Below are 16782 nucleotides of genomic sequence, written 5' to 3' on the forward strand. Positions count from 1 at the left end.
CCTAGTGTTATTAAGCTGGAAATCCTTAGTATGGTTTAATTGTTCCCAACATAAGGCGGGGGGTGGGGGGTGGTCTTAAAAATCATAGCCTGATGTTAGCCATATAAATCCAGCACACAACTGAGGGAAGTTACATTCTTTGGCTGAAAATATGCTCGTTGCTCTGATTGAATTTGAGTACCTTTAAAAGAAAATTTATATTTTTGGTGATGGTTAGAGCAAGTCTGATTGATTGGCCAAGTGAGGGAGTCCCAGGAAAGAAATACATTTGGTTTGTAAGCAAAAGTGTGAGCAATTATCAAAGTAATTGGTATACAGGCCTGATCCATCATCTTAGGTAAGCTGTCTACTTCAGATATAGTCTTCTTCTCATCCTGGTCTTGTAGTTTCTCCCCTGTTTAAGCATCGCTTTTAAGATGATTTTGAGGTCAGCAGTCCTCTCCATAGGCCAGTCCAATGCAAGGGGTCAACTTCCTTACTTTTACTGTGCATGAGCTGGTTAAAAGTACCTGATAAGGGTCCTTCCCATTTAGGTTGGAGATAGTCCTTTAAATGATGTCTTTTCCAGTATGCATAATCTCCTGGTTGCAGTCATGGGGGCATTTTTTTTTTTTTCCCCCTTGGGAAGTCAGGATTTATTAAAAGCTTCAAGCTCCAGGGCATTTTTTTTTTTTTTTTTTTACCAAATACCTTTAAAAATGTTTTTTTATCCCCACAAAAATCCTTATCATTTAAAACCAGATATTCAAATTACATGGCTAACATTTTTAGCTAATCAATTCTTCAGCACTGATCCTAGAAAACAGCCTTCAGTGGATCTTTGAATAATGGAGATTCAGCCACTGATACGAGTGGTGTAGGTGGTGACACGTTTAACGTTCAAGCCACAAGCTGTGACGTTTGGAAGGGGTGAGGTCTACTGTCCTGCATTATCAGAATTTGTCATATTTTCAGTGCTACTGGGTTGCACGTTATCTGCGAGGTTTTGTGCATGCTCAAGAAATAAATCTTTCAGTACACTTAATTCCTTAGCAATTTACTTTTTGCTTCCAACCGTTCATTCTCTTCCTTGAGCTGATTCACTCTCTGCAGTGTATCCTGCGCTTTCAGCTGGCTTTTCAACAGGCTCTTTTTCACCGCCATGCTGTTCCTCTCTCTGCGCTGACGTCACGGTAGCGATCCACGGGCAAACTCTTTTTGCTCTGCTTGCTTGGAGGCACAGCTCTGCCTCCGCCCCCAGGGCCAGCGGGCCCCAGCTGAGGAACCTGCTGTAAACCGCTGCCATGAGCCTGAGTATGAATGACACTTACTCCATTCACGCCCGGGGTACTGTTCTGCTGCGATACCTTGCTCATTTGGGCACGCTCCCTCGACAACACAGAACTAGTAGAAATGAGGACAAGGTGATCAATGGTTTCCACACTAAACTGCCAAAAAATCAGCACATGTACCTGAACCCCTGAGGGCACTGCCCATCTGCGTTGGAAGAACAGATTCTCCTTCCCCTCAAACATGCATTTCCATCCTCTCCATCTAGACACCTCTGCTGACAATTTTCCTTACTGTGTTCCCTCCAAGCATGCTAACGAAGCACTTTATTTTTTGCCCTCCTCTGTTCTGTTCAACTCATGGTTGCTGCACGTTCCTCCAACCCGTGTTCAACAGTCCTCCAGCCCGCCAGCCCCCAAGCTGCCTCCACTCCAAGCGGCCCCCGCGGCGCAGCCCGACCCAACCCAGGCCTCGCAGCCCGCGAGTCAGCAAGGAGTGATGGTTATGAAACAGGCAGCCTTTGCCGGTTCCGCAGCCGCCACCCGCTTCGCCTCCCCGCCGGGGCCGTGTGTGCGCCAGGGGCATCTTATCTTCATCCAAAGATAGATTACTGAGGTAAACTTCAGAAGCAAACTTAGAGTGTCCTTAAAATAATTCAATTAAACTTTACAATAATGTAACAGCAAGGAGCTACAGGGAAGTGAGTCTTAGTAAATACAGACCTCAACTAACAAAACTATAATTTAATGTCCACTGAAACGATCTTTTTCTAAAATTACCCTCATTTCTACAAAATATAGCCAAAATAAGACTAATTTGTTTGCAAAGTAAGTCTGGTTTCAATAAACTTGGCCTGATGATCTATACAAGTGTAATTGATCATATAGGTTCTTTTAAAGTTGGCTCTGCTGGAACTTTTTAAGCAATCTCAAATTTTTAAAAGGCCTTTCAAGGGTAGGAAAGCTATGCCAAGGGCTTGTCACTGATTTTGCCTTGGAAATTTTTGAGTGAATTTCTCCTTTTTCAAGGTCCTCAAAATATCTTGAGATTCCTGCACCTGTTAGGAGGTGGCCTTCCTAATTTACCTGATAAACGTGCCGGTAATCCACAAGTTTCCAATCTCTGGGGGGATCAGGTAGAGAGAAAGGATATATGTTTCAATTCTGCTTACAAAGGTATAATTTACTAAATTGATGTAAGTCATAATTAGCTTAAGGGGAAGGGTTTCTTATAGCTGGAAAAATAAAGATTAAAAGCCAATAATATTTCAGATAGAAGCCATAAAAAATTATAACCATATTCACCAGTTCACTGTCTCATGTAACTAATCCTTGTTAAGTTTATGAAGCCAAGAGATTTTCCATTAGAATTCTTTAATTTCTTACCCATCAGCAGTATAATCTGAAAGTTATCAGAAGCCTGCACTTGTCAAAAAGTGCATATTCTTGCTATGAATATTCTTGAAGAGGAAGCATTTTAGCAAGGGCATCAGAGTAAAACAATAACTGTCTATGAATGACAAGACTTAAGGCACGGTTAAAGACCTAATTACCATGCAGTTGACAAAGAAACTTGGTTACTGCTATGACATAAAACATTTTAAGATAACTAGAATTATGACTCATAATACTTTACCAAGGCTTACTGATTTTTAGGAATTCCATATAATTTCTAGAATATCTATATTAATAACATTTACCCATACAATATATCCTAAGAAGATTTATTACTCATTTGACAATGCTTCTCATGTAATTAATGTACTAAATGAACCTAATTAGTTTAATATCTGTCTTTGGGAGGTTTCAGGGACCCTTTTGGAGCATCCCAAAAGTTAGTTAGAGGTCAAAGGAACTTCACTGGAATTTGATTTGGGAAGTTTGTCAAAAAATGTCAGAAAGGTTTTAAAACACTTGGTCAAATAGGACCATAGATCACTGTGAAACAATACATATTCACTTAAGCAATGTGACAAAAGATTTCAAAGGAAAATACAGATCACTTAAAAGATAAACTCTAAAAGGTAAAGAAACTTAAGTTCTGTTATAAAATCAGCTCAATGGTCAAAAAACAACTTTGTTTTCTTAACAGAAAGAAAACTGAACTCCAGTCTTGCATCAGCCTACTTTTAATAACAATTCATTTACTTAATTAAATTTATTCTAAACTTAGCCAATCCCGACGTTGCACAAAACTCTTTTCTCGGGGTCCCTTTCCACGAACTTTCCATAACTTTCTGTATCAGTATTAGTTTGTCTCTTATTTTTTCCCATGCAGAAACAACCATCTCTAGGACAAAATTACTTTCTTTTCCCTTAACAAAATGCAATTCTATTCTTCATACCTTCTTTTACTGAAAACCCACATCCTACTTTGCTACTGCATACTGAAATATTTCTCTAATTATTTCTGGTAGCTTTAATTACATATTTAAACTAGAATACTCAACTCTTCAAAACCTTAATTTCTAGTGAAAACTAAGGATCAAGCAAATATGAGCTGTCTTTTATGTTAGTATTCTATAGCTTGGCAAACATAAATACCAATTATAATTTCTAAAAATATGTGCTTTCTTATAGAAAATCTCATGTGGCACCATATTTATCAATCGTCTTAAATATCTTTAGTTTCCCTGTAAATACAAGCCAATGTTTAATAATTAGTGTTTCAGTACCTCATGTTATTTGGGAATGACCTAGCTAGTCAATAAACTTTCCTCATTTAAATTAGCACAACTCTAAAATTTCAAGTTACCAAATATCTGGAGAGATTATTTTTAAGTAGACATTCCTAAAACATAATTACTCCTAGGACATTTACCCAAAAGCTCTTACTTCATTTACATTTTTTTAATAAAAATCATACCAAGTTTTTTCTTGCTGACAAATCTGCAACACATATAAGATCTTATTTGACTTCTATTAAACCTAGATACAGTAAAAGTATTATACTTAATATTGATGATTCTAAAGACATGTCTATACTAATTAAATTGACAAACTTTAATACCAGGTATTAACAATGAATATTTCCCAGTTCATGTGAACCTGAAATTCATTCTGGCAGTTTCCTTTTATATTTCTGAGAATTCATATACGCACTTAATTTCCTTTAAGCCAATTAAGTAGAGCTCATTTCCAAATTAATTTTGATAATACCATCCAAAGGTAAAGACATATCTATAATACACACATAGACATATGGAAAGACACAAGCAGAGGTCTCAACTTCACTTTAAAATTTAGTCATGAATTAGGCATTACAATATAAAACTCATTCGTTTATAAATAACATTTGGAATAAGTTAAATTTGAAAAGGCCTCGTCTCCCCCACCCCGTTGTTTCCCTCAGTCTCAGGAATTACAGTAGTCTAGGTAAGTATTCCTGAGAACCCTGGTAGAACATTTACATCTCAAGGCACTGGGAGAGAAAAGCAAGTTTTCCTAGAAAGACTTGTTCCCTCAGGGTCAGAATTCTGGAAAGGTGTTTTATCATGCCAGCTTTCTCTAACAACTATGTCTGCTATAGAATCCACCTTGGCCATTTTCTGGGCAAGATTCTCCTTTAATGCCCAATTAGGTAAGTGCTTGTAAGAGTAAGTTTTGTTTATAAACTTGGCTGGGGTGTTGGTCAGAGGCTGGCTTTCTGACACCCCTTGTTTCTGTTTGAGAGCTCTATTTCCCATCTTAAAGTTGAATTTGTTGGGGATAAAATCTACTAATGAGATTGTATGTGGGCCAGTGTGCTGCTTGTGAGCTTAACTCCTCTAGGCGCCGCTCTAGAGTCATCGCAGCCCTCTTACGTGTCTCAGTTTCTCCCTTTGGTCGTCTAAGACCACCGTTGGTACTCAGATCATTGAATGGTCAATTCTTATACATGATCCCTGGATGAGCACATCTTTTAATTAATAGACAGGTTGCCCCGTGGGACCACTGCACAGTGTGAGGATTCTGCCTCCACCACTCCCATAAATTTCTCAGTTTCCTGAGAAAGTCGTAACCAACCGGAAGCAGTCTTATCCTCCTTCTTCAGAGCAAAGCTCTCATGTAATATCTTCACTTTTATCCCAACAAACTCAGTAAAGCAGTCAAATTCAGGAGAGGTGTCAGATCAGCCTTCTACCTAACCACTCAGCCCAGACAGCTCAGTGTCTTTCAACGAGGTGGACGCCTTCCCTAGTATCTTTCAGCTGGGTGGGCACACCCCTCAACAGTGTCTTTCACCTGAGGGGCCAAGGACTGTTACATACTGCCAGATAAAACTCAGGATATCAACCAATATGGGAGAGCCGAGAGCCAGGGAAGAGAGACTCACCCAAATTCGTCTAGACTCTCTGAGGGAAGTGAATGGGCACAAGAGGCCTCTGCTGGTACCAAACTCTGGTTCCTCATAGAGTTCAGGCAAAGGAGAGAAGACTGCTCTGGGTCCCTTCATTAGTTGCCAAACTGGTGACTGAAAAAAAAAAAAGAAAGCACATGAGTTTAAGTTTTATTTGGACAAAATGAGGACTAAAGCCCAGGAGACAGCCCCTCAGATAGTTCTGAGGAACTGCTCGGAAGAGGTGGGAGCGTGGTCAGCATATAATTTTAGTGAAGGGGGATACGTGCGATCAAGCACACATTTTGGTAGAATGTTGCTAGTCACAAGAAGCTTGCTGCTAGTCACAAGGGGCAGATGTCTGTCAATGATTTTAGCGTTCTTCTAGATACGAGAAGATGCAAGAATTTGGGCTCATAAAATCTCCTGCTGAAAGTATTTAACTGTCAAAAGCCCTGTTCTGCCAGTTTTTCTCAGAGCACAGAGTACCTCATTCCTCCTCTCCCTGAACTCCTTTCAGGGTGTGCCAAAAGTCAGCAACTGCAGTGGCTAGTGACTTGATTCTTATAGAACCAGAGCGCAGGTGAAAATTTTTAGCTGTCAGCATCTTTAAGGTAGACTAGGCTAAGCTATGATGTTTAGTAGGTGTGTGAGATGCATTTTCAACTCGGGAAATTTTTGATTTACAATGAGTTCATTGGGATATAACCCCACCGTAAGTCAAGGAAGATCTGTATTTTCTTTTAGATCAGTATCAGAAATATAACTCACTGACTTGTAGATGACTCCTTACAAACAAGGAATTTCAGTTTTGATAAACATAGTACCCTTGCTAGAGTCAGAAAATCCATTTTTAGCCTGTTAATATTGTTGGGAAGGAAAACTTTTCCATTCTACCCTTCTAGGTTCTGTGTCTGACTTAAGAACTGAATTGGCATAACAGATAAACAGGAGAAAAACACTATTTTAATTATGTACTTAACACACAGGAGCATTCCGAAGATGTGAGACTCAAAAGGCAGCCAGACTATTGAGGCTTATAATAACATCCTGACCTAATGAAAGTGATAGAGGTCTGCGTTTCAAAAGGGAGAGAAGGCAATTCACGGGAAGGTGAAAAGAGGAAATGAAATATTTGTCAAACAAACGTTGCCTTGCCTTGTAGGTAAGCACCTCAGGTGACTTATCTCTGGTAATAACTCTGTTCCTAGTACAGGCCCCCTTTCTAATGTAAATTACTCTTACAAAAGCGTAACTTCTACTGGTTTTAGAGCTTCTCCTGTGTCTGCAGTTTCTCAAAATAATCAGTTCAAAATAATCTTATGCCAAAGAAGCATAATTTGGGGTGGCATATTCTGCTACCCTTCAATGTTTTACTTCCTTTAATAGAGCTGCAGGGAGAAACTAGGTTTTCAAAAATAGAGGAAGCGGAACAAAAAGAATAGAATGTATTTTCCTAAAAACAATCGTTTCAATGGTGTGACAAAATTAGGTGGTCTTCTCAGTGGCACGTTGTAGCATTTTGAGATTGAGCATTCAAGTAATTTAACATAATTGCATAGAATCAGGTTTTAAAATTCAGTTGAAAAATAGCATGAAGTCTCAGGTTGGGTTCTGCAGGACGCAAAGTTTAGCATACAGAATATTTCTTAGGAGTGCCCTAGGGACCAACATCTGTGGCAGGGAGGAGGAAGCAGGAGTGGGCAGAACAAGAAGTGAAGATTCAATGCAGGCCGAGAAAGCCTCGTCTCCCCTGCTCCCATCCCCCAGAGAGTTACAGAATATTCAAGATTGTCCTGAACTGTCCTAAGATGTCCAGGCTTTCGTACCCCTGATCAGTTAGGTGAGTATAAACTACCATAGCCATCCTAGAGATCAATTCAGCAGTATTTAGTGGAACTGGGTAGGCACACACCCTGCGACTTGCCAGTATTACTTGTGTGTTCTTCAGTGAAACTCTTGTATAGGTTTATAAGGGAGAACTGGTATAACAGAATTGGAGTCTGTTGTCCATCATCAAGGAACTACATAAACCAAATGGGGTGGAGGCATATGACAATCCTATTCAGTGGTCAGAAGAAATGAACTAGATGATGATAGCAAATATTTAGTTAACTACTAGGGAATGATAATACTAGCTAACATTGACTGATAATACTAGCTAACATCACTTACTGTTTGCCATGCCCTTTGTTTATCTGCACCACCTGTATTCAACCCAATGCTCCATTATCATATTCCTAAATGTGGACACTGAGGTATGGAGAGGGCTTTCCTAGTGGCGCAGTGGTTGAGAGTCCGCCTGCCGATGCAGGGGACGCGGTTTCGTGCCCTGGTCCGGGAAGATCCCACATGCCGCAGAGCAGCTGGGCCCGTGAGCCATGGCCGCTGAGCCTGCGCATCCTGAGCCTGTGCTCCACAACGGGAGAGGCCGCAACAGTGAGAGGCCCGCGTACCGCAAAGAAAAAAAAAGATCACATAGCTAAAAAGTGGCAGAACCAGGATTTAAATGGAGAAATCCTAGTTTTGAGAGGTCATGCTTTTAACCACTACCTCAAGTATACACTTTGGGGATAAAATGTTGAATGTGAAAAAGAGAGACAAAACAAGAGCTAGCACATAGTACTCTATGTAAATGTAAGGCACACCTAATATATAAATTACACCATATCTTTGAATGATACATACCTTGCCAAGGATTTATGTTAATCACTTTAGAGTAGCAGCCTCTAAAGGAGGAAGGGAAGAAGGGAAATAGAAGCAGGAAGATGAAGGGCAAAAGATATAAAAAGAGGAAAAGGGCCTGGCATGCATCACTGATGCTGTGCTATAAACTGATTATGAGTAAGACAACTCCCTTCACTTGGGGCCCAAAGCAAGCAAAAACGTTACAGTAAAACTTCAGATCTGATCAGGTCTCAACTTACCTGATAAAAACATTTGTCATTTCTACTGTGATAACTTACAAACTCCTGTAAAAAGGATACAAGACATGGGTCAACTTCCACCTTACTCTCAATGTCCAGCCATATAGCATTTCTCTGTTGCTTGAACACCTTGTGCCTTCCCGGGCCACCTTCCTTCACCCTGAATGTCTGCTCCTCCCCTCTGCAGCTTGGCTACATTCTGCTCATCCTTCAGATCTCAGCTGAAACATACTTTTTACAGGAAGTTCTTTCCTTGAGCCCCAGACCAGGTTAGCTCTTCACAGCACTTACTTTTATTGTGTAGTTATTTGTGCCATTCTGTTTTCATGTCTTTCTCCCACCTAATATGAGGGTGTTTTATTTCCTGTGTTCACTGTCCCTAAGCCCAGCAGGGTATTTAGCATGTATTACACACTCAGTATTAAGTGAATAAATTCAAGTTGTAGTTTATAAAAATGGCCACAAATTTTTTGATGCTTATCCCTTTAAAAGATAGAAATCTATTTCCATGCTTTGAATCTGGTGGGTTTGTGACTGCTTCAACCAATAGTATGTGCTAGAAATGACACTGTATGGTTTTGAACACTAAGTCACAAAAGGTGATACACCTTCCTCCCAGCTCTCCTGGGACAACTCCTTTCAGAAAAGCCCACCACCACATAAGAACTCTGACAACACCGAGACCACCATGCAGGAGACATCATGTGTAGGCACTCTAGACAATAGTACCAGCTAAGCCCAGCCTTCCAGCCACCACTGTCAGGAAGCCAGAAGAGCAGGGACATCATCTTTTGCCCTGCACACCAGCCTATCCAACAGTTGGGTACCATGGAATGACTTCAATTGAAGATACAAGAAGCAAAAGAATTTCTCGGCCAAGCCCTGTCCAAATTTCTGATCTACTGATTATGTGAACTATACTAAAAGGGTTGGTGTATCACTAAGTTTGGGGGTAGTTTGTTTTGCAGCAATAGCAACTGGACCATCTAGAAACTGGAGGAGATATAAAGAAACCCTGAATATTGAGATAGCATGTATACGCCAGGGGAACAGTACAACAGGGTTATACATACACAGTACAGCTGCATATATTCTGGTAATATTTTTAAAAACAAAGAATCCTACAGTTATCCAGGATTTCAGGTATACATCTGTCCCCGCATTACAGGATGTACCTTTGGTTTCCAGATACTAATTCTAATAAGGTCTTCAGTCATTGTGAAAACCCAAAAACATCCTTGCACATTTGAACAATGCACATATAAGACTGATTTCTCACAGACTCATCATGAATTAAAGTACATTCCTTCTATAACCACAAACATTTGAAAAAGAAATTACAAGGGCATCACAGGATAGAGTTTTTAGGCCACATCAATCAAAAGCTTTATTCTAGTTTTTGAAACTTTTAAACTTTGTTTTAAAAACTTAGAATTTAAAACTTGTACCAGTGAAGTTGGGTTTAATCAGTGTATGGGTTCAGAATTACAGGCTCAGGGGGCTCCCTCTGGAAGATGAAGAGAGAGGAAAAAAAAAAGTTTCCACCATCATTAAGGATTTTTTATGTTTCTGGAGGTCTCAAATCCTGGTAATTTTCCTCTCAACTCAAACTTAGGAAAATATTGTTACTACATAGCTTGGTATTCTAAACTTGTGAGATTACAGAGCCATCAGAAGGTTCTGTAAAGAAAATCTCATTGCCATCACAATGAGTATGGGATTACAGAATTCAAACTTTTTACCCCAAATTGAGGAAGGCACCCATTCTGCTAGAGTTCTCTACATAGTATTATGCATAGCATAATACTTTACATTATCACAGCTTTTATCAGGACTCTTTGGAAGATAATCTGTCTCAGCTATATTCTAGTTATCTAGCTATAAAATATAGCTATATCTAGCTATATTTTAGTTATTTTAGCTTTAAAGATATTTTCTAATTAACTTTTAATTTTGCTTGATAATTTCAAAAGTTATAATGAACTAGATCTCTAAAGATGTGACTGAAAATGGTGGAAGTCAAAAGGATAAGTATCTTGGGATTCCCTGGTGGCACAGTGGTTGGGAGTCTGCCTGCCGATGCAGGGGACACGGGTTCGTGCCCCGGTCCGGAAAGATCCCACATGCCGTGGAGCGGCTGGGCCCGTGAGCCATGGCCGCTGGGCCTGCGCGTCCGGAGCCTGTGCTCCGCGACGGGAGAGGCCACAGTGGTGAGAGGTCTGCATACCGCAAAAAAAAAAAAAAAAAAGGATAAGTACCTTGGTTTATTACTGTCTTACTATGCAGAATGGAGGACCCCCAAATCCACCCCCATCAGGAATTTTAATGGCTGATTTGCTGATGCTCCCTATATCAAATAATGGCATCAGCAAATATGATGATCTAAGTTACAAAATATCTAAGCCCCAAATGTCCACTCTGACTTCCAGATACCCATTCCATCACCAAATTCCACCACCAAAATTCAGCTTCTACAAAAGGCAACACTCCTACACTGTTGTTGGAAATGTAGATTGGTACAGCCACTATTGAGAACAGTATGAAGATTCCTCAAAAATCTAAAAATAGGAATACCATATGATCCAGCAATTCTACTCCTGGGTATATATCTGGAGATGAAAACACTAATTCAAAAAGATACATCCACCCCAGTGTTCATAGCAGCATTTACTATAGCCAAGACATGGAAGCAACCTAAGTATCCATCAACAGATGAATAAAGATGTGATATATATACACAATGGAGTATTACTCAGCCATAAAGAATAAAGTTTTACCATTTACAATATGGCTAGTCATGGAGAGTATTATGCTTAGTGAAATAAGTAAGAGAAAGACAAAATACTATATGTTATCACTTGTACGTGAACTCAAAATGAGTGTATATAATGAAACAAACCGACTCACAGATCTAGCAAACAAACTAGTGGTTGCCAGTAGGGAGAGGTAAGATAGGGGTAGAGGATTAAGAGGTACAAACTACTATATATAAAATAGGCTACAAAGATACACTGCAGCACAGGGAATATAGCCAACATTTTATAATAACTTTAAGTGGAATATAACCTAAGCATTTGAGTCACTGTGTTGTATAACTAATATTGTAAATCAACTATACCTCAAGTAAAAAATGAAAAAGAGTTCAACGTCTACATATCACTTATTTTTTGAAGAGTTCAGACTTTTATTGTCTGATTTCCCAACTTCAACTTCTTCCATAAGTTTTGGCCTCGCCAGAATTATCTTTCTAGAACATAGGTATGATCATGCCAATCCTTTGGCATCCACATGTCTTAACCAAAATAACCGTTATGTTCCTTAGCCCGATATTCAAAGCTCATCACAAACTTGTCCCGGGCTCTAGACTGTTGCGGAGTTTCAGGTTAGGCATTTCTAATTCTTATCTCAATCTAGAGCCAACCCTTAATCAAAACTGAGTTTTAACTTTGGAAGATTGATGGCCCCTGTGGATTTTATTTTTAATGAATTGACTTAGTGGTCTTACCCTGCCTTGTGTGCCAACTCTCCCTGACTCCATCAAATCTAACAGAAAGCATCAGGGGAGGAGGCTTGGCTCTAAACAAAGAGATTTGGAGTAACTAAATTCACTGGTATCCTTCTGAATAGCTCGCTGACAGACACAGTATTTTCTGAGCTCGTTTTAAAGTATTGTTTACACTGGTCTATGGCTATAAAACTGATTGTGACAAAGCCCAAGACGGAAACGAAGATGCTTGCGTTCCTCTCAGGAGATTGTGCAATGCTTGGAGAAGTCACCAGGAGGCGCTGCGCCTCCTCCACCTCTGCATCTCAAGCATTCCCAGCACACAGCTACAGACTCTAAACTTTCAAGACAAAAAAAGAGGAGCTAGAAAAAGGTAAAAATCCGTGGGGCAAGAATGCAGGAGTGGAAGGCAGGCCAGCTGCATGGGTGTGTGACCTGTGTGCAAGCACAGGGCTCCACATACAGAAGGGTCTGTCCTTGGTTTAATGCTCTGTTCTGCCTTGAAATTTAGTTTTTGTCCAAGGGCTCCACAATTTATGTAGGCAGTTCTGGTCTGAGGGTTTGGAGGCTGGCGCTTCAAGCCATATCTAACCTTCCCTAAGGAAGCATTATGACGTTGGATTTTCTTCAACTTTTTACAACCCAGGTCCAGTCATAAAAATCTTTCAATCCCATTTCCCCCTAAAATTGGTTACATGGTATTGTTGGGCTGCACCCCACAGGCCTGCAAGCCTTGTTGCCCAGGCTCGAGACCAAGGAAAGAGCCTGGAAACAGCAACAGAGACTATCAACAGTTGATTGGATAGAGAATCTTACCAGTCTGAAGCAGAAGCTCCTGGAGTAACACCCCACTGTGTATGGCAGACACCAGGAAGGACACAGCAGCAATCTTCGCTACTTGGGGAGAAGGAGGCTACCATTTACAGGTGAAATTGGAGTCAGTTTGGCTTATCAGTTACCAAGGAAACCAGCGGCTGGGATAGTGGGCAAGCACCTGGGCAGTTACTGATTAAGCCCTATCATTAAGAGGATTGGATAGTCTTGTGAGGGATTTATAGAGAGCAAGAGAACAGTCATCTTGAGTGGCCTGAGGATACACTCCACCCCTTCGCACCCTGCACAACCCTTACAATTTGGCCTGCCCCTCTTCCACAATATCCCTGGGGTCAGGTATGTAGAGGTACACAGCAACAAAATACCACAAATGCAATACAAACAACAGCAGCTACGGAGTATCAAGTGTAAGATACCTAGGATGCTAAAAACAGTGATTCTCCAAGAGGTGGGAAAATTCTGGAGCCAGGCGCCTGGCATGCGGGACAGGAAAGAGGAGAGTCTTCAGTCGTCCCCACGTAGTCACATTAGCTGGGTCGATTTTTCATGGCATCTTACTGCTCATCCAGCAATCAGACTCACTTTGCAGCGAGACCACAGTTGTCACCTTGTCCTCAGACAGACTAGGGATGAAATGTGAGTTGCTGGACAGGCACAATACAGGGGAGATCATGACCATTAAGCCAATTACAAGCAGTAACAGCATTCTGAGAAAATACCACCCCTGCCTGTGGTTTTGTCCTGGCCTGCAGAGCCACACCACCTGTCCACCCTCAGTCTCCACAGCCAGGGCCGAGGATTGGAGACCACATATGTAAACAGACCACAGTGTTAATATGACGGTACCTCTCTCCAGTAAGGGGCCCAGATTACTATAGTAGTTTTGGGTGTAGCCAGGTAGAAGCCAGGTGAGATCTGTAAGTCCCTTTCTAACCCTATTCAGCAAACCCAAACCACCGGGGCTTTACCTGCCAATCCCAGGGCCATTTTATAGTGTGTTCCCCCGGTGGGGGGCTGTGGGAGGGATGGGGAGTGGTGTATATCCTGCAGCAAGGGTGAAAGTGAATCATTGTCCTGACCGATAGTTGACCATTGCCTAGTTGCCTCTGGGTTAACATGGCATAGCCACTGGCTTCTTCAGTTATAGCTCACAAGGTTTGAATTAGCTTCCCCGTCCACACGTGGAGAGAGCAGGTTTCCATCTCAATGGTTGTTTAAGTAGCCCACTCACCCTTTCTGCTAGCCCGGCAGCAGGGGGGTTTTGGGCAGGTGGAAAGGCCAGTGTGTCACTTTTACCATTCCATGCCTGAACCTCCTGGCTGGTAAAGTGGGTTCCTTGGTGGCTATTGAAGTACATGGGGAGCCCATACATCACGCACAGCTGTTATAGATCCCCAGCTAGTGGTTTTATTGAGTTGCTGGATGACTTGGGTGGGCCTTTTGTAATGTCTTCCACCTGTTGTAACACTGTAGCCCACATGCAGCTGCCGCTCGATCACGCAATCCTTACTCTTCCTCCTCCCACAGCTCAGAGCAGAAGCCCAAGGGTACTCTTTCATCACTTTGCCATTGCCACAGGCCCAAACCAAACCTTTCTGGTTAACTGACCACATCCAATTCACAAGCCTGGCCCTGCGTTAATATCCCTAATACCTGTGTCTGTAATGGTTTAGGTTATGCTTGTCTTACCTGACCAGATAACACCCAAGTATTTGATAGATAATCCAGGTCCTTGCATTTTGTCTGTATTCACCAGCCAGCCCCGTGCAATCAGACAAGCCACAAGTGCAGGGCTGCTTTTAATACTAGAAAGAAACTCTGAGGTTAACAGGATATCATCAATATGGTGGAAGAGAAAGACATCTCTCATGGTAGTCAGCTGCCTCTGCTCTGAAGGGAGCCGCTCTTCATCTCTATTCTGTGGGATAAGGACCTTTATGACCTCATCCCAATCTTCCCCTTCTTCAGTGCTCTCAGTAGGTCCCACACCTTGGGAGCCCAATTTGGATGGGCCATGACCCTCTGGACTCTCTTGCCGACACCCCTTCCTCAAGGACAGCCACCACAGGGCCCCACTTACTAGTGGACAGCCAAACCGGGGTTCCCCCTGCAACTTTCCATTCCCCGTTCTTATTTCCTGACGTCTTGGTGCTCATGGGGGTCTCTTTGGCCTCCTGGCTGGCTCGTCAATTGTTGGGCTGCACCTCACAGAACTACAAGCCTTGTAGTTGCCAGATTGAGACAGAAGAAGGAGCCTGGAAATAGCAACAGAAACATCAACAGTTTACTGGACAGGGAATCTTACCAGTTTGAAGCAAAAGGTCATGGAGCTGCACCGTGTAGGGCAGGCGTCTGCAAGAACCTCTACTACTGCTGGGAGGAGGCGGCTACCATTTATAGGGGCAAGTGACGTCAGGTTGGCTCATCAGTTACCAGGGAAACCAGCAGCTGGACCCGGGGCAAGCATGTAGGCAGTTACCAATTAAGCTCTATAATTAAGAAGACTGGATAGTCATGTGAGTAAAGGCGGGTCTGGTCAAGCAGGGGATGCACGGAGAGTAAGAGAAGAATCATCTTGAATGGCCTGACCATACAGCTATTTTGCCAGTGTTCATTTTATTGTACCACTTGCTAACCCTGGGCAGCTGGTTTTCTGTGATTTTCTGTGTTTCCTTCAGTGAACAAAAGGATCCAGGTGGAATTTACCTCCTTTTGTTTCCCATGTGGTTATTTTCCCATTCTTTTCTTTTTTTGGCAATATTATTTGTTAATATTCCTCAGCCGTGATGATGGAATAGGCTTTATTGCTGGGAGCTGGTTTGGAGTGTTTTGGCCTAAAGATTCAGATGAAGAGGTTGGTTCAGCCCAGCAGTTTAGAGGTGCTTAACCCTTCAGCTGAGTCTATGAGCCCATTATAACTTAGGTTTCTGAGTATTTCTGGTTCCTAAAGCTGAAATGAGTCTTTTTGGTTCTCAGTGGTATTTTATTTCCCACTGTTGTCTTATCTGTCCCAAATAAGACAACTTTCTCAAAGCACAAGGCTTTGAGAAAGTTCAACATATTTTGGCAAATAAACAGCGCAGCTCCTGATGGAGACCTGATTGCAAAGTGAAATCACACCGTGGGATCCAGAGCAGCCGATAAAGGGGTCAAGGCACAGCTTGTCACTTCTTCCTGTTTGACCTAGATTCTCTCTTTAAAATCCTAATATAAACTCTGTAGGGATTACGATATCAGCTTAAATGGAACTGGAAATCACCCTTCTGCAGCAATGTCATTAAGAAGTGGACGCGAAGTGTTCTTAATTCATGCCATGTAGCTGAGACAGTGACACGAAGCAAACTGAGAATCATGCAGTGTCATAGGAAGCCAATGGATAAATTATTTTGTAGGAGCTATAATGATATTAAAATACTATATCCCTTTAAATCATTTCAAACTATATGCACAATTGCTTTACAATCAAATTGTTATTGATGCTTCTTGGTAAAGATGGGCGATAATGAACAGATCACAGAAGCTCACCATATTATAAGCTAGTAAGATGAAAACAACAAAAAAAGAATAGATGAAAGCAGTCAAAAAGTTCACAACAACAACAACGAGACAAGAGAAAAGCCATGACCTTATGTCATACATTTAGAAGAGGACAACCAAGAAAAGAAACAGGAGGGTTAGTGAGGACTCTTCTCCCCTCCCTCCCCTCCTGCAAGCATCACTGTTGCGTCAGAAAAGTCCTGAGACTTCTGCTTCTACCTTCTAACTATGGAGAGAAATAGACTAATTAAATATTGTTACTGTCTTGTGACTAGGGAAGGGTGGGGGAGTAGGAAAAGCTACTGGGTAGATGGAGGAAATGGGAAACCCTGGACTGACTCTCTGGTAGAACACAGGTTCCCAGAGCTCCAGGCCAAGTTTGAGAAAGAATCT

General features: G+C 41.6%; 1 pseudogene across 1 annotated transcript; it reads right to left on the minus strand.

The window, feature by feature from the left end:
* Positions 1-916: 916 nt before the first annotated feature.
* LOC309821032 (CCAAT/enhancer-binding protein gamma-like) lies at positions 917-1355 on the minus strand (annotated as a pseudogene). The gene has a single exon. The product of its transcript is annotated as a CCAAT/enhancer-binding protein gamma-like (transcript).
* Between the last annotated feature and the right edge of the window lie 15427 nt (positions 1356-16782).

Source organism: Grampus griseus, assembly GCF_964374135.1.
Source record: "Grampus griseus genome assembly, chromosome: 3".
NCBI lineage: Eukaryota > Metazoa > Chordata > Mammalia > Artiodactyla > Delphinidae > Grampus > Grampus griseus.